A 20,264-nucleotide genomic window follows, 5' to 3' on the forward strand; every position below is an offset into this window, starting at 1 on the left:
ATGTCCATCGAGTCGGTGATGCCATCCAGCCATCTCATCTTCTGTCGTCCCCTTCTCCTCCTGCCCCCAATCCTTCCCAGCATTAGGGTCTTTTCCAATGAGTCAACTCTTCACATGAGGTGGCCAAAGTATTGGAGTTTCAGCTTCAACATCAGTCCTTCCAATAACACCCAGGACTGATCTCCTTTAGGATGGACTGGTTGGATCTCCTTGCAGTCCAAGGGACTCTCAAGAGTCTCCTCCAACACCACAGTTCAAAAGCATCAATTCTTCAGTGCTCAGCTTTCTTCACCGTCCAACTCTCACATCCATACATGACTACTGGAAAAACCATAGCCTTGACTAGACGGACCTTTGTTGGCAAAGTAATGTCTCTGCTTTTAAATATGCTATCTAGGTTGGCCATAACCTTCCTTCCAAGGAGTAAGCGTCTTTTAGTTTCATGCCTGTAATCACCATCAGCAGTGATTTTGGAGCCCCCCAAAATAAAGTCTGACACTGTTTCTGCTGTTTCTCCATCTATTTCCCATAAAGTGATGGGACCTGCTAGTATATTATACAATTTTTTTTTACAGTTTTTAATAAAGGCAGCTTTTAACCTCTCCATCTTTTCCTGACATATTTCTATAAGCCACAGCTTTCCAGCTTGTCATTGAACTCTTTTTCCCTTCATATCAAGTTTCATCCTATTTGTTTCTGACCACTTGATCTTATGAAGTCATTTTCAATCTATGTGGAGACATGTTGAGGACACTATTCTTATATTCTGATGCCAAGATATCAACTTTTGATTGAAGGTCCAAATCACACTAAGTCAGAACACATTAGATACTGTAATTTTCTTGGCTCAGAATCAAGTATGTTTTGCATAACAGCTCTATTCTTGTTACAAATATGTTCTAACACTTTCTACTTAACTTTTCTTAATTTAGCCTAATAAATTCCATCTTTTGGTATCTTTTGTAATCTATCAGAATGGTAGAAGTTTACAATGCATTCAGAAGTCACATGGGCAGTTCTGGAACAAAAGGGGATCCCACAAAAAGTGCAAAGAGTTATCTATACAAATAAATGGAGGAATCAGCATGCTGGCTTAAGAAACGGAATTCCATTCCCACCAAGAGTCTCTTTCTAAAGTTGGTATACATCATCTATGTTCATGAAATGAGAGTATCTAACATCCAGCCATTGAACTAGGTATCCAGTAATATAATTTTTATGCGATAATACCTAAGTGGTGTTTTGTCCCATCAAAAAAAAATATATATATATATATATATACATATATACAAGGTAAATTGTGTGCTAGTCAGCAGGTATTTCCTTTGCCAAAAATGTTCTGTAAGAGACATGACAAAGGAGTTATTATTTAAGACACAGACACACACAGGCACACACACACACACACACACACAAGTGTACACAAACAAATACAAAGAGCAATTTCATCTTCTACATTTTTAGCATTATTCTTGTTTCTTTACTGACTATTAACTTATTTACATGCATTGCCTTCATGAGAAGGACCGTTAATGAACTGAAGAAAACTTCTGCTTTTAATGGTTGTTACCCATGATTAGACATAGCGTTATAAAAATGACGTTTAAAATTCACTTGTCAACATATTTTTGAAAAAGATATTATTTTAAAGGTTATAACAATTAAAATGAATTCCTGTCTATTCATTTATTTTGAAAACATCAAACACAGGAGAACATAGAGAAAGTTCAGACGGTAAGTTATTCAATATCATTTTGCTAAAGCAATCAAAAATTTTTGCCAGGCACAATTTGTTGTCAGCTGAATTTGAATTAATTTTACCTGTTCTTATTTATTTGGTTGGATATTTTTAATACAAAATTAAACATTTTTGAAAATTAAACAATAGAAATAATGCCCTAGAAATAAATATATTGTTTTAAAACCATCAGTTTTCAGAGACTATACATGACTGCTGCTGCTGCAGCTGCTGCTAAGTCGCTTCAGTCGTGTCCGACTCTGTGCGATCCCATAGACGGCAGCCCACCAGGCTCCGCCGTCCCTGGGATTCTCCAGGCAAGAACACTGGAGTGGGTTGCCATTTCCTTCTCCAATGCATGAAAGTGAAAAGTGAAAGTGAAGTCGCTCAGCCATGCCCGACTCTTCGCGACCCCATGGACTGCAGCCTACTAGGCTCCTCCGTCCATGGGATTTTCCAGGCAAGAGTACTGGAGTGGGGTGCCATTGCCTTCTCCCTATAAATGACTAGCTACCCAAATAACATAGGCAATATAATCATTTAAGTAGTGGAAATTTTGATTCTTGGAATAGAAGATGCTAACATCTATGTAGACTAACGATTTAACAGCAGAAGTAAGGTTGTACAGGTAAAAAAACAACAATGGCCTTTTTGATCTTTAGTCTCATTACACATTGCTTATGAATCAGGAAGTGATGAATTAAGTCTGTATTAAGAGTATGCTTAGAGATCTAAGAAAAATCAAACACACGTTTAGAATTGCCATTTGTACATTTCCAACACCAGTCTTCACAGATAAAACTTAATCTGCAAACTGAAATTTTCAGAGTAGTTGAAAAATTAGAAAGAACATGAGATTTGCTAATAATTTTCAGTTTACTTAAAATACATAAGAATTGAATAATTAGAATGTATCTAAGACAGAATGGGTAATATTAGTTACTCTTGGAATAAAAATATAAATGTTTGCTTGGAATTGTATAGCTTTTGGACACATATACTATATTAAATGTATTATATATTATAATACTTAATGTACTATAATATGCAATCACAATCTCATTTGACTTTGGGTTTGTAATTATGTATGGAGAGAGAGAGAGAGAGATTTTAAGAAGAAAAATAATAAACAAAAGCTAGGTCAACTGGAAATAATTCACACACTGATTATTTTCAGCAGTTGTGAATAATTTTAAACTCTTGATTGCATTTGATTGCCCTGACATTTTCTCTGACTAAGATGTCTGTCCATCAACTTATGCAGTATAAATTAAAATTCTTAATTGGAAGTTAATCCAAAAGCTTAGTGCTTTCCTGTTTGTTTTTTTCCTGCAAATTGTAGGAATTTGTTAGTTGTAATTGGGGGCCAGGCTCCTCTCTGATGCATGGAAATTAGGACAGTTAAGCATAACAAAATATTTTTCAGTCTCTCCTATGGATTTCAGTCGGCCTCAACCATTCATGGACATGACAAACTTACTCTGTTTTGCTGAGCCTAGATCTTAACTCTGTCCTACAGATAAACACCAAGTTATACACTGTTTGATAGTGCTTTACCATACATTGGCTATTCCAGAAATACAGCGTGCATTGTTCAGTATTTGCAGAAGCTACATCACCATTGTAGCTGATGTCACTGTCAATATTTGCATCCTAGTTAGGACAAACCTGTGTTTATCCATCTGTAGTTGTTTTACACCATGAGTCTACAAAAAAAGCCTTTGGCATTTTTTGGTTTTATAGTTTGGCAAGTGTGAGAGTTTACTTGGTAAAAGATATTATTTAATTGTAATTTCTTTCTTCCTCTCTTGAAGCTAAATCTTGATAGTTATTTCTTTTAATATTCTGGTGTAACTTTACTGTTAGTTTCCTAGAGATTTTTTTTCACTGTGGGTGTATTATAAAACAGTTGTCAATGGTACATTGAGTCTCTTAGGTTAAGGTCCATGGCTATAATTATATGAGTGGAAAAAATATTAGCTTGCTTTGAAAAATAATGGGCTTCTTAATAATAAGTTTACAATATAGTTTGTTATTCCATTGATTTAAAGAAATGGTTTCCAACTTTTCTTTTTAATAAATATAAAGCCATAAAACCATTTAAGAACATTTTGGAAATAATTAGTACTCTGTGATAAATTTAATCTCATTGCTTTAAAGAGGGAAATGTTAAAATCTCCCTCAGAAATAAGATTTTAGAGAAAAATCATTGACTTTAATAGCTCAATTTTTTTCTTCATTGAAATAAAATAATCAGATACATTTCATATATTAATAGTTTTGTCACAAATGTTTATTCTGATTTTCTTTTGTTGGATGGAGTTGTGGGAGGAAAAAATATCCTTATTATTACAATTGCCTCATAATGTAAATCTATCAACTCATAAGCATTTCTTAGATAACTAATTTAATAGGGTAAAAGTTGACTAGAGAACAATCATGATTCAAGATAGAACATTTATATTATTATTGTTTTTATATTATATTATGTTATTGAAATATGAACTTCAGTTAATACAATAAAGCAATATTTAAATAATCTGGAAATAACTTTTCTAAACAACTCTTTAAGACTTGCTTTTATCTTGTAAGTCCTGTGTGACGAAGTGAAATTCAAATGCAAACTATTTAATCTTGGATTTTTTTCTTGAGGATGGGAAGGGTTGATTTAGAAATTTTATTATTTTTGGTTACAAATATTAATCATCAGAGATAGTGGGGAAAATAACCACAATATCTTACAAATCTGAAAATGTTTAAGTGTTATTTATTTAGTTAGTGTTAGTCAGTCAGTTGTGTCCAACTCTTTGTGACCCCATGGACTGCATCCCACCAGGCTCCTCTGTCCATGGAATTTTCTAGGCAAGGAAAGTAGAGTGGGTAGCCATTCCTTTCTCCAGGGGATCTTCCTGACCCAGAGATCAAACCCAGGGCTCCTACATTACCAGCAGATTCTATACCATCTGATAAATTTTAAAATGCTATTTACTAAGATATTATTTTTAAGATGTCTGACAATAAAATAATGTGTAAAAGCTGTTTTGTAGAAATGATATGAATGATTTTAAAGATAGAAAACTTTGTTTAGACCATAAATTGTAATTGAATTGGATCATGCTTCTCACTGACAATAATTTCAATATGTATTATTTAAAATTTATAAATCACATGATATAAAAGTGAAACATAAAATTTCTTAAAGATATTATTATTCTCTTGTACTGATAGAGAAAATGTAAAAGTTTGGAAATACAATAATTTGCTATTTGAAAATAATCTTTGGGAAAGATATCTGTTGTTATCGTTTAGTTGAAAAGTTGGATACGATTCTTTTTTTTTAATTAATTAATTTATTTTAATTGGAGGCTAATTACTTTACAATATTGTAGTGGTTTTTACCATACATTGACATGAATCAGCCATGGGTGTACATGTGTTCCCCATCCTGAACCCCCCCTTCCACCTCCCTCCCCACCCCATCCCTCAGGGTCATCCCATTGCCCCAGCCCCAAGCACCCTGTCTCATGCATCGAACCTGGACTGGTGATCTATTTCACATATGATACTATACATGTTTCAATGCTATTCTCTCAAATCATCCCACCCTCGCCTTCTCCCACAGAGTTCAAAAGACTGTTCTGTACATCTGTGTCTCTTTTGCTGTCTCGCATTCAGAGAAGGTGATGGCACCCCACTCCAGTACTCTTGCCTGGAAAATCCCATGGATGGAAGAGCCTGGTAGGCTGCAGTCCGTGGGGTCGCTAGGAGTTGGACACGACTGAGCAACTTCACTTTCACTTTTCACTTTTATGCATTGGAGAAGGAAATGGCAACCCACTTCAGTGTTCTTGCCTGGAGAATCCCAGGGACGGGGGAGCCTGGTGGGCTGCCGTCTATGGGGTTGCACAGAGTCGGACATGACTGAAGTGACTTAGCAGCAGCAGCAGCATATAAGGTCATCTTTACCATCTTTCTAAATTCCATATATATGTGTTAATATACTGTATTGGTGTTTTTCTTTCTGACTTACCTCACTCGTATAATAGGCTCCAGTTTCATCCACCTCATTAGAACTGATTCAAATGCATTCTTTTTAATAGCTGAGTAATATTCCATTGTGTATATGTACCACAGTTTACTTATCCATTCATCTGCTGCTGGACATCTAGGTCGCTTCCATGTCCTGGCTATTGTAAACAGTGCTGCGATGAACATTGAGGTACACATGTCTCTCAATTCTGGTTTCCTTGGTGTGTATGCCCAGCAGTGGGATTGCTGGGTCATATGGCAGTTCTGTTTCAAGTTTTTAAAGGAATCTCCACACTGTTCTCCATAGTGGTTGTACTAGTTTGCATTCCCACCAACAGTGTAAGAGGGTTCCCTTTTCTCCACACTCTCTCCAGCACTTATTGTTTGTAGATTTTTTGATAGCAGCCATTCTGACTGATGTGAGATGGTGCCTCATTGTGGTTTTGATTTGCATTTCTCTGATAATGAGTGATATTGAGTATCTTTTCATGTGTTTGTTAGCCATCTGTATGTCTTCTTTGGAGAAATGTCTGTTTAGTTCTTTGATCCATTTTTTGATTTGGTCATTTATTTTTCTGGAATTGAGCTGCATGAGCTGCTTGTATATTTTTGAGATTAATTCTTTGTCAGTTGCTTCATTTGCTAATATTTTCTCCCATTCTGAAGGCTGTCTTTTCACCTCGCTTATAGTGTTCTTCATTGTGCAAAAGCTTTTAAGTTTAATTAGTCCCATTTGTTTATTTTTGCTTTTATTTTCATTACTCTGGGAGGTGGGTCATAGAGGATCCTGCTGTGATTTATGTCAGAGAGTGTTTTTTCTGTTTTCCTATAGGAGTTTTATAGTTTCTGGTCTTACATTTAGATCTTTAATCCATTTTGAGTTTATTTTTGTGTATGGTGTTAGAAAGTGTTCTAGTTTCATTCTTTTATAAGTGGTTTTTGTCTGATTCTTTGTGACCCCATGGACTGTAGCCCACCAGGCTCCCCTGGCCATGGGCTTTCCCAGGGAAGAATACTTGAATGCACTGCATTTCCTTCTCCAGGGGATCTTCCCCACCTAGGAATCAAACCCACATCTTCTGCATTGGCAGGCAAGTTTATTGCTGAGCCATGTATACAACATACAGTACATTAAATAAATACAAATGCTATTGATATGAAGAAATTGATTGCAATGAAATTCAAAATACCTTTTTTTAACTTTTTAAAATATTGTTAATATGCTTAGGATTAGCTCAGTTTCTCTTTGTTTGAATAAATATTTTGAAAAGTGTATTGTTTAAAATCATACGTATGTGCTGATTCTTAATCATCATGTTAAAATGAAAAGCAATGAAGAATTTATACCTGTTTTTCAAATGTAGTTATGCTATATAAATGGAAACTTTGGAGTTGTGCAATTAAATTTCTTCCTATTTTCTGTCTCTAGTTGAAAGTGGAGAAATAAATAATTATTGGCTTTCTGGCATTATAAATAAGATACAATCATCATTTCTTTTATTTCCTAGTGAAATTTCCCAAGATTTTAATCAAGATTCTCATCAGGAGATCTACTTTGAAGCCTTGTCTATGTTTTGTTTCTATCAGCTCATTCCACTGAGTTTAACTTTCAAGACATTAAAATGCAAACTATCAATTGTCTCTTAGTACAATATAAATATAGGGCTTCCTTGCTGGCTCAGTGGTAAAGAAGCTGCCTGACAATGCAGGAGACGTGGGTTCTATCCTTGGGTCAGGAAGATCTCCTGGAGTAAGAACTGGCAACCCACTCCTGTATTCTTGCTTGGTAAATCCCATGGGCAGAGGAGCCTGGTTGGCTATAGTCCACGGGGTTATTTTCAGATATGACTTAGTGACTAAACAACAACAACATATATACTTGTATGTGTGTGTGTGTGTGTGTGTGTATATATATATATATATGGTTTTGCAGTGATTTGGAAAAAATTAAATTTACCAGTAAAATCCAAGTCAGCTAGAACAATAAATTACCCACTCCAATATGCTAATTATTACTTACTTAGCATGCATACAGATTTTGCAAATTAAACAAAAGGTTATTGAGGAGAAATATACTATGAAAACTGTTAAATTTGAGAATTGCATTTGTCTTTAAATATTCTTTTAGCAGAAGACCTAATAATTAGCATCTGTATTTCAACCACAAAGATATTTTAGAAAATAGAGCCTTCTCACTTAATCTAATTCTCTGTTAGTTTTATAAATAGCATCCCATTTTTGCACTCATTTTATAGGTTTTTTTATCCTATTACACTTTTTCATCCTTCAGTAAACAGAACATGAAATTCATAATATATCTAAATTTCATAAATAACATTGCAAATTGATAACTTTGTTTAAAAACTTTATATTGAGAAATCACCAGGTGTTCTTAATTCAGACTGTGATATGTTTGAGAGTAAATCTGATATTACCTTGTTTCAATACTGAGGGTTTTCTTTGTTCCTGTCTTTCAAACTACAACTTCTCTGCCAATGGCATCTACACAAATCACAGAAGTTGAAACTACAAAGTTAAGATAAAACCTTGACAGTGCCCTATTGAGAAAGCACATTATTGGACCCCTAATGATGCTACTATAAGCTGCCAAGAGCTGTCACTCCAAAAGCTATGGCAGGCCCAAAGCAGAGAGCGGGGAATAATGACACATTCTGAAAGCTAACAAAGGAAAACAAATGCATTATGTATATGGATATAAGAAAACGAACAGTGGCATCTTCAAAGGAAGATGCCTTTAAACTTCGGTCTCAAGCAGGCTTGTCTGTGACACTTTGAAGCTAATGTGGACAAGCCCCATGTCCTCAGCAGTTCCAGCCTACCTTAGCATGACCATTCAATAAAACTTGAAATGATCACAGCATGTGTTCCGTCAAAGCACTTCATAAAACTCAAATGTGAAGTGACAGATCCTGGGAGAATGCGACTTGATTTCCCTTCAGAATAGGATTTCTAACATTTCTCAACCATCCCCTTGATCAGTGCAATTCTATGTGGAATTTGAAGGAATTGACAAAAGCAATGGTGCCTTTTATGTAGCAAATGCTCTCATTTTCTCCTCTGCTAATGCCATGTTGCCTGTGAGCATCAATTGTTCTTGGGGGGATTTCATATGCTGCATTATCTTTTAAACACCTGGGAGGGAAAAAAATCAGTAATATTTAAAACAAGTGCTACATAAATGATGATTTTTTACCTCTCTGTGGATGTGGGATTCCTGACCAAGATATTATGGGTAGAACCAGAACTTCTGCTTCAACTTCTGTTACACATGAGTAAAACTGGGGCAGAGAGGTTAATTGATTTACTCAGGGTCATAAAGGAGCAACCCTGAACACTAGTGTTTCGAGCTCATGAGACTAAATCTTTGAACTGTTGGCCAGTGAGCTGAGTGAGTCTGAAATGGAAAATAATGTACAGTCTGTTGGTATTAGGACAAAAGGTCAGTACAACATGATTATTCAGGCATCCATGCTTTTATTTACATCTGCTATCACTATATGAGGATCACCGACGTGGTCCTGTCTTAATACAAATTTGCATTGCCAAGTGCACTTTATTTTCAGAAAAAAAAATGCCAGATTTGAATGATCAAAAATCAATACCCCAGGTTCCCTGATGGATAAAAGCTTAAGTTATAAAAGTGGACATTTTTGTACATCAATCTGTTAGTATGACTAAACTGGACTAGATGAAATCACCTGTGAGTATAAAATAATTATTTATTTTTGAAACAGTCTTTAACGTCTCTCTTGAAGCTTGTGGCTCTGGTGAAAAAAGACATCCATGCTTTTCCAGCATTTCACAGAGCCCAAAACATGTCATTAGAAAGTAAAAATTTCCATCAGCTCACAGTGAGTTATATTCACATACGCAGTTTTGAAATTAATGAAAGTCCTCCAGGCTACCTATTCCTCTGGAGGATTTGAGAGGAAGGCAGGAGATGACAGTTGGGCATTTCTCAGTCTTCCCTTCCTATTTACCCTTCTTTCTTTGTGACCTTAGGAATACCAATTATAGGATTCATTTTAGTGATTTTTTTCATTGACTGGAACAGAAGAATGGTAACCTGATAAACAAGAAAAATAGGGAAATTTCTTAGATGTTAGCACCTTAATTGAGATTCTTAACCTATGAACCAATCCAAAAACAGGTTTCAGGGCATTATACCAACACACCAAAGATATCACAATTTTATTCAAAAATGTGTAGTTCATAAATCTGTTATAATTTTTGTGTAAGTTTCTGTGGCAACTTCAGTTAATCTTATCAGATCAAAACTTTAAAAATAGAAGCAGCACTTGGAGTCATCAGATATGATTATTCCTTTATTATGTTTTCCTGTAGTTCATTTACAAACAATATCAAGTTTTAGACTGCAGAAGGCATGATAGTTTTATAATAATAGGTCTTGGTGTCATATTTTAGTCAATAGTAGTTTAAGGAGCTGTTATATAAAATTTTACAGAATTATTAAGCCATGACAGTGAAGTAATATGTTATCTGGAAAATACAGTAAATACTGAAAGTTGGTGACTCAAATATTTACTTTTATTAAGAATAAAATCTATACATAACACTATAATATCACGTGCTTATCATGGAATAAGAGGAAAACCATCAGAAGAGAAAATGATCACTTTTATTCTAACTCTCCAATGATTTTGAAGTTATTTGTTTGATATGTTTCTACCCAAGATATCTTTTTTACATGCACATGTTGAGTTTTGTCTCGGTTTTGATCTTAATAGATATAACTTTGTCTTACTATTTTGCACTCATTAATGTCAAACTTTCCAGAACTAACAGATGACATCCCATATGTTATTTTGAGTATAAGGCATAAACTATATATAAACAATTTAGGATCTGTCACAAAGGAATTATTCACATTAAAAATGAGAACCTAAATTTAGGTTCAAAAACAAGAATCTAAACTCTTGGAAAATTGTGGCATGAGAAATGATACTGACTTCTTTCCCAAATATTGCTGATATTACAAGTAGCATGCATGGATGGTCTCTCTCTTTCTTTGGGGGCCAGGGTGGCCACTGAGAACTGCTTTTGGCAGAAGACACACCAGTGCCTCCTGGAAGAGAAAAATGTCTTCCACATGGGACTCTGTTCTGGAACTCCTACACCAACAAGTGCTGAGCTGGTAGGAAGTGTTATGTGGCTTAGGTATCATTTGACTCTTCCCAAGTCTTCATCTTTACTCTCAATGCATTAGATGCAATCTCTTTAACATTATAGGTTCACATAAAGCAATGAAGTGCCCTACATCTTCTCTTAGGTATGTCCTGTCTGCCATATTAAGCAGAGAGACATGACCATTGGCAGCCCAGAGATGTGCCTTTTTCAATAGAGGTCTAGAGAGGGAAAATGTCATGGTATCATTCTTTCTCTGGGATGCTACCCACAACTTGGATAAGGAGGTCACAAATGTGACAGAGATGCTTTTCACTTCATATCACTATCCATTGTTGCTGTTGTTATTCTAGTTTAGTTGCTAAGTCATGTCCAACTCCTTGTGACCCCATGAACTGCAATATGCCAGTCTTCCCTGTCCTTCCCTATCTTCATTGATTTGATGACACCATCCTACCATCTCATCATCTGTCTCCTTCTTCTTCTCCTGCCCTCAATCTTTCCCAGCCTCAGGGTCTTTTCCAATGAGTCAGCTCTTCGCATCAGGTGGCCAAAATATCCGAGCTTCAGGCTTCCATACTACCACTATGTCCATACTATTATCAAACTCTCCCATTACCTTCATCAGCTCCTCTCCCCCACCATCTCCACAATTCCAGGATTCTTCCCCTTTTCTTTCCTTCCATTCCTTCCTTCCTTCCTTCTACTACTGCAGGTCCCACTGAGCCAGCACTAAGCTTTGCCTGCAGAGATGTTCCCCACTTTTTCCCATCTAGAGCTCTGAATGACTGGAAGGCTGATCCCTGACTCTTTGTCAGCTGGCTTTGGCAAGGTTTGGCTAAATTTGGGCATTGAAGAGAGATTAGAAGACAGATTGAAGAAACAAGCCAGTATATTTTTCTCCTTCTTTTCTTAGGGGTTATTTCCAGCAAAGACTACATACTTATGACTCAAACACCAATGGAACAGGTCTGTATACTTTCAGCTGCTGCCTAGTGACCCTTTGACAAGCCTCTTTGGCTCTGGCATCCTTACCACCTTGCTTTGTCTATTTCTCCACACCACCTGGAGATCTAACAACCTGTTACAGCTAATCTATGCTGCTTCACTGTCCAATAATCATCTTCTCAGCTTCTATAGCTTTTGTTTAATTTTGTGCATTAAATTCATTTGATTTAAAACATTTAGAGAGGTATGTGTTTCCTGATTTGACACTGATTATTATAGTATTTTATCAGCAGTGATCCAAGAAACACACCTCTCACAATGGGGTTTTCAGACTGAGCTTATCACCTGTTTGAATATGAGCACAGTCATGATGCTCTTGCAGATGGCAAATGAGATAACAGTAATTTGTGGCATGCCGTGACATCATTTTTACTTAACTCATCATCTGTAGATGCTGGAGATGAAGGGCTGTTCAATGTCAAGGCTTCAGAAAATCAAGTTCTTCTTGTATGCCACTCAGACGGTAACAAGTGTATCAACAACACAGAAGAGTATGCTGCCCACTTCTAAAGATAAAGAAGAGTTGACCAAAAACCAAAAATCATACACTCTAATGTACAAACTCTCAGTTAAAAGCAGCCTTGGGATATTAAAACACTTCTAGGGTAAACTTAAAATTGCATCAACTCCCATAGCTGCAGGGAAGATACGGCTGAGAATTTGAATAAAATGTAGGTGTGCAAGAGCATAAATAAAACACAAGCTGATTACACAGCACCATCAGTCCCTTAGTTAGGGTCAGGACATTATTGCTTGAGCCTAAGGCATTTGTGAAGAAGTAGTGGGACTCTGAGATTTGGGAAGGGGACTTTCGTGTGCACTGACACTGTTGAGAATCTTGAATCACTAAATTTCCCTCATCCTTCTTACCAACAGGACCAGCTCCAATTTCACTGACAAAAATATGGCCATCAGTTAAATTGATAGTACTTAATTATGTCACCTGACAGTTTGTGCATGCCTGGGCTTTTTAAGCCTTTCCTGCAACCCTTAACTGTCTCCAGGCCAATAGCAGTAGTTATTTCCAAAATATTCCAGGGAAAGAATAGGTTTCCTTCAGGAGAATATTGCACACATAAGAGGAATCTTGAAATATCGTTAATTTGTATCTGTACATACCTGGAGAAAATCATGGTAATGGACTTAAATAGTCTCCCCAAAGGGACAAAATTTAATGGTACTTGAAGCCAAATTTACTATAACGTTGCACTAAATTTCATTCTGAATTAAAGTGCTGGTTAGAGAAGTTGGAATTGCCTCTGTTTGTTCAGTTGGCTCCTGAAGTCTGCTCTCCATAGCTTATATTAATGAGGTCAGAAATGCTGGACCTTTTCTGGCATGATGTCGAGGAGGGCATTCAAGTCTTAGGGAGACAGTAATGCTTGCGTGGATCCGAGAAAAGTGGTCACCTCACTCTCCCTCAGCAATGCATCCTCAGAGTGCCTAGAAGACATTCCTTTTCAAAGGAGTTGATAAATGCACTTGTGAGGAGAATACTGGTGGTTTTTTTTTTTAATTAATTTTTATCAGAACATAGTTGCTTTACAGTGTTGTGTTGGTGTTTACTCTACAGCAAAGGGAATTGGCCATATACATATACATATATCCCCTCTTTTTTGGACTTTCTTCCCATTCAGGTCACCACAATTCATTAAGTAGAGCTCCCTGTTCTACACAGCAGGTTCTCATTAGTTACCTATTTTATACATAGTATTAATGGTATATATGTATCAATACCCACCTCCCAATACCTCCCATCCCCTTCTATCCCACTTTGTATCCATACATTTATTATCTACATTGGTGTCTCTATTTCTGCTTTGCATATAAGATCATCTATACTATTTTTCTAGACTCAACCTGACATAGGAGAATTCTTAAAAAACCTCTGTGGTGAATGTATCCCTGGGTGAGGGATAAATGTGGATTTGGGTTGTAGAATCGAAGTTCTTGATTTCAGTGGTAATAATGGCATCTTGGAGAATGAGGCCCTAAGGTTTGTTTTGGAGACGCGTGCATTCAATGACGATCACAGGCAGCACAGCAGTGGTAATCACAGTATTTTGACCCACACATAATTTTGTGGTGATGGTTAACTGAACTCCAAGTCCCTGAGAGTAAAACAGATGTGCAGCCTATCGAAGTCTTACTAGATCTATACACTAGGCTAAGATCTAAGTTTGGTGAACAGAAATTCATTTTGCATAATCATGAGATATTACTATCTCCCAGTTCCCAAAACAAGGTCAGTTCACACACAGGATGACTGACCATCCCAGGTACTTTAGCACTGACTGTCACATATGCTTGGAAAATCCCAAACTAGACAGTTAGTCACTCCATCACAGATTGGAAGCCCCTTGATTAGAAAACAGGCTGAGTCCCTCAGAGAGAGACCTCCCTTGAGAATATACTTTTCTTTTTTTTTTTAATTTTAAATTAGTTTATTTATCTATTTTTTAACTTTACAATATTGTATTTGTTTTGCCATACATTGAGATGAATCCACCATGGGTGTACATGTTTTCCCCTTCCAGAACCCCCCTCCCACCTCCCTCACCATCCCATCCCTCCGAGTCATCCCGGTGCACCAGCCCCGAGCGCCCTGTATCATGCATCTTTCTCCAAAAGGACCAGAGGCAATGTAATATAACAAACAGTTGTTCGTTGTTCAGTCGCTAAGTCGTGCCTGACTCTTTGCCACCCCATGGGCTGCAGCACACCAGTCCCTTCTGTCCTCTATTGTCGCCCAGAATTTGCTTGAATTCATGTCCATTGAGTTGCGATGCTAACCATCTCATCCTCTGCTGCCCCTTTCTCCCTTTGCCTTCAATCTTGCCACAGTGTGTATACTGTGAACAGACACTGAAGCAAAAGACATACTCAGGATTTAAAGACTTTATATTGGCTCTGAGTTGATGTGATTCCTAAGAAACTAACACACCACCTTGACTCAAGTGTCAGTAAAAGAGAAAAGAACTATGGAACTCAGGTAATCAATGCAGATTTGATCCAAATCCATCTTTAATTGGGACCATGTTGCAAGCTACATAATCAAAAATTGGCAGAAATTGCACCTACACTGGCTCTCTGACCTATAGTGTGAAGGCCAGTGAAGTAGGAAAGGCCAAGTGAAAACCCTGGAACCAAATTTCTTTGTCACTGTAGTAACAAAAAAAGACTATCACACTCCTCAGAGAATTGTGGTAGTTAATGCTGGTTGTGGAAGACACATACTATTCCTCTCACTAACTATTACCTTTAATTTTCCTGTTTGGTTGTCATAAAAATCAACTGCATCTTGATAATCAGTGTGGATTTTTTGTAAATATGATTATAGAGTCACTCCAATTGCAGCTACTGTAACAGATATGGTATCTCTGTTACAGAAAATGAACACATGTTTTGCTTTAATGCGTCCTTGTTGATCTGCAAAATGCATTTTTCCCCATACCAATTATCAAGGATGATCAGAACAGTGTGCTTTCAGCTGGGAGAGATAATATTATGATTTCCCCATCTTCCCTCAGGGATATGTCAACTTCCCTATTACGCTTTTCAAGTCTCCGGAACGTTGGTCCTATGGAGGTCCCACCAAACATAATTTGCTCCTCTTCACTGACTGTCCTTGGTGAGCAGGAAGGGGAAACACCCCAGATGTAATGGTTCAGCATATGTTTGCCCAGAGGGAGAATAAAACAGCAAAATTCAGTGCTCTGCCATTTTAAGGAAGGATTTAGGGAGCAGATGGTGCTTGACATGTCAGTACATCACCCCTAAAATGAGACGAGGTGTCTCATCTTGCACTAATGTGACCAAATATACAACACCTGCGGGGCTCCCTGGACTGTGAAGGCAACAGCTCTAAATTTGCATGTGTTCTCTGGAACCTTTTGCCAGATAATCCATAAAGCTCCTAGTTTTGAGTTGGGCACCAGAGAAAGAGGACTCTGCCTCAGGTCTAGGTGATGTGAAAAGCCACATGTAAACTAGTCTTTAAGACACAGGTTTGATGAAGCTCCAGTTGTAAAGGAAGTAAATGAAAACACTGAAGCTTCTGAAAAGACACAGTGGGAGAGTTATAAGTTGTGTCTTTGTTCTTCAATCAATCAGTTCAAAATTTTTAATTTTCATAGTTATTTTTTCTTAATTCATGGATTATTTAGAAGTACGGTTGACCCTTGAACAATGTGGGTTTGAACTTCATGGGCCCACTTATAGGTGGATTTTTTTCGACGGTAAATACTACAGTACTACATAATCTGTGGTTGGTTGAATCCATGAATGTGGAAGAACTATGGATATGAAGAGCTGACAGTCGAAGATTAATCACAATGTTGTTCAAAGGTCACTGGATATTGTTTATTTAGATGCACATTTAATTTGAAAGTAGTATCTATTAACTCCAGTATCTGTGTTTCCCAAGGGTATGTTTCTGTTTCTCTGTCTCTCTCTCACATACACTTTCTCATCATTTAATCTTCTCTCATAGCATATTGGTAATTTTGATTGGCTTCTAGATATTGTGGATGAAACATTTAAGAGACCATTTGTGGCTATGCATTTCAGTACTTTTCTGCAGAAGACTTTTTTTTTCTGCTTCCGGGAGGCAGTTAAGGGGGTTGTCAGATAACCTAATCCACACAGAGACTCCTCTGTTATAGTGCTTTGAAAGGACTGCGTATGTTTCTCCTGTTATTTTCTTTAGAGAAATCAGTGGAAACTTTAGGTATTTTCTAGGGCCTTTACAACTTGGTGGCGTTATTGACCCTCTAGCCTCATAAGATGACCAGAAACTCTTCTCATATAGTCAATCTCTCAGTTCTCTTGAGAATTACCAAATGCTTGAGAGGGAAAGAAGTGCTGATGATAGACTCAATGTCTCTGCATCTGCCTTTTATCTGATGCCTAAGTTCCATCAGTCCATGCTGCCCTGGTAGGTTTCCACTGCTTTCAAGCAAATATTTTTAATATTAGGTTTATTTTTTATAGTTGCTCTTGACTACATGTTCAGAACTCAAAGTATTTTGTCATTACTATGGTAAAAAATCATAATTGTTGAGACTTTGAATCTCTTCTTATTACAAAGAGGATGAGAGTGTCTTCATTTTAAACACAGAAAGTTGCCTCTAATTAGGTGGGAGCATAAAGTTTTATATGACAAATTGAAGTTCACAGATGAATGAGAATGTTGCTGATGAAACATAGGCAGAAAATACCTATTTGGTTTTGTTTACTATCTTTTCTTCTTTTCTCTGCTCTGCTTCTTTAGAAAAGGAAAGACAAATCTTTCAGAGTGCATTTTCCAGGCTCCTGTGTCCCTTACATTCACTTCTTTTGGCCAAAAAGAAGCATCGAAAGAGGATGGGGAGCAGGAGGGAAGAATAGAGCATCCCCCTCCCCCCACATACACACTTGCCAGTGGCATTTTCATCAGAGTCACGTCTCTTCTGTGGCTTCAGCTCTCCTCCAGGACCTGTGACACCTGCTCACTCTTTTAAGTGTTGTATAATCATGCTTTCGGCTACTGCTTTTTCTAGGTTGTCTTCCTGTACACTGGTTATTTTCTCATCTTTTTCATATATCTAACCAGTTTAAATTCCCTTTGTATCACCTAATAAAATAAAAAGGGCAAAAAATTGAGAAATATGAAGGAATTCTACAGTGCAAAGTAAGGTGAGGGTCCAATTCTTCCAAATTTTGACACAATGACTTTCCTGTAATAGACTTACTGCAAGAAGGGAAACACAAGTTTTGAAAAATGACTTTGTGTCTTCAACAGCTTTCAAGAGGATGCTTGCTGCTCCTTTGAAACCAAAGCAACATGTCATGAAGAGGGACAATCTTATTTTGAAAGGATTCAATGGGGGGGAAAAATAAGATTTCTGAACTAAAATCTTGATGGATGTAGCAACTAGCAGATTAGATTTTGAAGTGATTTAAATTAATGATGTGGAGTAAAAATGAAATCTTCACTTAGGAAAATAACTCCCTAAAATGACTCCAAGATTGGATTAAAAATAAACATTAAATGACTTCATATTTATGAGATATTTTTTTAAACTGACCCATCAAGCATAAATATAAAATGAAGATAAAAATTATATTAGACAGGCACAAATGAAAGAAAATAGTGAAGGCAGTATTAATAGCAAGGCATAATCCAATAAAAATATACATAGGAAAAGCATTTCATGTAGATAATACAAACACCAACAAATTTCATAGTTTCAAAGTATATTAAGTAAATATGATTATATCAGAAACATATAACTGAAAGAGTGAGTGCAATAGAGAGAGAATGGATCATGTAGTGGTCAAATGCCATTTTCTACATTTGATAATTTATTACACTGTGAAACGTACCTTTTCTAGGTTTAAATACAAAGAAATCATATGTCTGAGCTTCATAGGATGTTAGGTTAAAATATATGGCTGGTTCTGACAGTTAGACACACTTGCGTGAGATTCTGATTCAGAATTGAGCCATATGAAGAAACTGATTCATTTTGTTGATTCAAGTTGTGGTGGAAACAGCATGTCTCCAATGTAAGTATCTACTTCATCAAGACTGTTCTGCATGTGGTTCATGAGGTTAATCCTGAAATTTCAGCCTAAAGCCTTTGCCTCAGGATTTTCAATGATTTTATGGGTCACACAATATTTATTCTATCTCCATTGAGTCCTACAATCTTCACCCAATAATGCTGAGAAATAATAAATGTTAGTACAGTATCAGAGACTAGGTCTGGATGTCCAAGTGTACATAATAGTATTGTTTTCAGCCAGAGCCAGGTTGGACATTTTCTTTTTTTAGGCTCACTAAAGAACATTGAAAGGACTGATGTTGAAGCTGAAACTCCGATATTTTGGCCACCTGATGCGAAGAGTTGACTCATTTGAAAAGACCCTGATGTTGGGAAAGATTGAAGGCAGGAGGAGAAGGGGATGACAGAGGGTGAGATGGTTGGATGGCATCACTGACTCAATGGACATGAGTTTGGGTGAACTCCAGGAGTTGGTGATGGACAGGGAGGCCTGGCGTGCTGCGGTTCATGGGGTCGCAAAGAGTCGGACACGACTGAGCAGCTGAACTGAACTGAAAGGACAAAATCAAGAACTTTTAAAAAATGTATGGCAGAATTGTTTCCTTAATTTCTCTTTCTGTTTTCTCATTGTTAGTGTATAAGAATGCAAGGGATTTCTGTGTGTTAATTTTATATCCTGCAACTTTACAATATTCATTGATTAGCTCTAGCAATTTTCTTGTAGTGTCTTTAGGGTTTTCTTTGTAGAGGATCATGTCATCTGCAAACAGTGAGAGTTTTACTTCTGTTCCAGTCTGTATTCCTCTTATTTCTTTTTCTGCTCTGATTGCTGTGGCTAAAACTTCCAAAACTATGTTGAATAGCAGTGGTGAAAGTGGGCACCCTTGTCTTGTTCTTGACTTTAGCGGAAATGCTTTCAATTTTTCACCATTGAGGATAATGTTTGCTGTGGGTTTACCATATATGGCTTTTATTATGTTGAGGTATGTTCCTTCTGTGCCTGCTTTCTGGAGGGTTTTTATCATAAACGGATGCTGAATTTTGTCAAAGGCTTTCTCTGCATCTATTGAGATAATCATATGGTTTTTATCTTTCAATTTGTTAATGTGGTGTATCACATTGATTGATTTGCAAATATTGAAGAATCCTTGCATCCCTAGGATAGAGTCCAGTTAGTCATGATGTATGATCTTTTTAACATGCTGTTGGATTCTGTTTGCTAGAATTTTGTTGAGGATTTTTGCATTTATGTTCATCAGTGATATTGGCCTGTAGTTTTCTTTTTCTGTGGCATCTTTGTCTGATTTTGGTATTAGGGTGATGGTGGCCTCATAGAATGAATTTGGAAGTTTACCTTCCTCTATAATTTTCTGAAAGTGTTTGAGTAGGATAGGTAGTTATCTCTTCTCTAAATTTTTGGTAGAATTAACCTCTGAAGCCATCTGGTCCTGGGGTTTTGTTTGTTGGAAGATTTCTGATTAAAGTTTCGATTTTCGTGCTTGTGATGGGTCTGTTAAGATTTTCTGTTTCTTCCTGGTTCAGTTTTGGAAGGTTATACTTTTCTAAGAATTTGTCCATTTCTTCCAAGTTGTCCATTTTGTTGTCATATAGTTGCTGATAGTAGTCTCTTATGATCTTTTGTATTTTGTGTTGTCTGTTGTGATTTCTCCATTTTCATTTCTAATTTTGTTGATTTGATTCTTCTTGTTTTTCTTGATGAGTCTGGCTAATAGTTTGCCTATTTTATTTACCTTCTCAAAGAACCAGCTTTTAGT

At 36.7% G+C, this 20,264-nt stretch overlaps 2 long non-coding RNA genes across 2 annotated transcripts in view; one reads left to right on the forward strand and one right to left on the reverse strand.

The window, feature by feature from the left end:
- LOC145533835 (uncharacterized) overlaps nt 1-20,264 on the forward strand; it is an 84,389-nt gene that overhangs the window by 35,413 nt on the left and 28,712 nt on the right. The gene's annotated exons all lie outside the window — the stretch shown is intronic.
- LOC145533836 (uncharacterized) lies at nt 16,287-18,387 on the reverse strand. Its single transcript, XR_014074260.1, has 2 exons — nt 18,308-18,387; nt 16,287-17,555 (listed from the first exon to the last, which is right to left on the reverse strand). It is a non-coding gene; the product is annotated as an uncharacterized LOC145533836 (long non-coding RNA).

Source organism: Giraffa tippelskirchi, chromosome 14 (assembly GCF_054371585.1).
Source record: "Giraffa tippelskirchi isolate mGirTip1 chromosome 14, T2T-mGirTip1v1.2.pri, whole genome shotgun sequence".
Taxonomy (NCBI): domain Eukaryota; kingdom Metazoa; phylum Chordata; class Mammalia; order Artiodactyla; family Giraffidae; genus Giraffa; species Giraffa tippelskirchi.